Source organism: Alosa alosa, chromosome 20 (assembly GCF_017589495.1).
Source record: "Alosa alosa isolate M-15738 ecotype Scorff River chromosome 20, AALO_Geno_1.1, whole genome shotgun sequence".
Classification (NCBI taxonomy): domain Eukaryota; kingdom Metazoa; phylum Chordata; class Actinopteri; order Clupeiformes; family Clupeidae; genus Alosa; species Alosa alosa.
In genome coordinates, this window is record NC_063208.1 from 9,668,414 (window position 1) to 9,669,915 (window position 1,502).

Sequence of the window (1,502 nt, forward strand, 5' to 3'; positions counted from 1 at the left end):
ACCAACATGGAACTACTGAGGAAAATAGTCTTGAATTTGAGCTAGTGTTTATGACTGGTCGACACAACACAATCTCATCAGAAGACCGCAGTGGACGGTTGGGGATGTACATCTTAATCATTGAATTAAAATAACAGGGACCATGTCCAGTCAGTGTCCTATAGGCCAAGGTGAGAAATTTAAATTAAATTCTGGCTACTATAGGGAGCCAGTGGAGAGTAACTAGAAGAGGAGTTACATGTGTCCTTTTTGGCTGATTGAAGACCAGGCTTGCTGCAGCATTCTGAATCAGCTGTAATGGTCTTAATACACAAGCAGGTAGCCAGGTAGCCAGCTATTAATGAATTACAATAGTCATTCCAGCTTGGAGATGACCATGGCCTGAACAACAAGTTGTGTGGAATCTTGTGTCAGATAAGGTCTGATCTTCCTAATGTTGTAAAGGATAAACTGACATGATTTTGCAATTGAAGCATGTAGCTCAGAGAAGTTAAGTCTTACACTCTGGAGTGATGGAGTAATCACAGAGACTTTCTAATGAGACACAGCACTCAAAAAATCCTCCATAGAAATGCATAGGGCTAGTTTGTAACGCCAATATGGCCGTTGTCTACACATACCCCTTCCTCAGCAAAACGTCGATATGTGAATACATTGAGCCAATCATGTGGTGTTATGTGAATACATTGAGCCAATCATATGGTGTGTTGTGAAGATATCTTGCCAATCATGTCTTGTGAACTCGCTGCTGGAGCAAGATTGGTGTCGTGAAGCCTTGCGTACGCGCATTTCTGCTGAGTAGGATGCCGATGAGTACCCAAAAAGCGTTGCTCTATGGCCGCCGAGTGGAGGGACTTGCCTAAAAGGACTTTGGTAATCATCACAATTTGAGCAGAATTGTATTTGTTTTTTATGAACCAATCAGTCTGCTGATGTACCAGTAGAAACGTTGGGAGAAACTATCCTGTCAAAAGCTTGTTTCAGCCTCTTTATTCAACTGTTGTTTGTCTTCGGGGCAATAACAGACGTGATTAGGTGATGGAGGAGAGAATGGTGTCATGACAAGGACAGTGGCATTAACTGGGTGATCACTAGATGGTGCTAATTCTCCAGGTTGTATATTTATTGCTTTTGTACAACAACCTACGCAACCTGTCAAGAGCCTTACAATCTCTGTTACATTAATTAATATTATTGGGGTAAATAGTGGGGGGTCGTAAGTTCTTATTGGGAGGCTAAGGGTTCAGACTCAATTACTGTGTCTAATTTACTGAAGTCACAATTTGAATGTAGAAACCCCATTTAAGCATGTAGCTTCCTGCTATGAGATCACATTTTACAAACAATACAAGCTGTACACGGCCGCTGCACACATGGGTTGTGCATACATTGACGCTGACGAGGATGTCACTGGAATTAGCCTATTAAATGAATTCTAGCACCAGGGGGGCGGCGCTAAGATGTCTTCCACTCCACTCCTCGGGTACCAGTCTCGTGCCGCA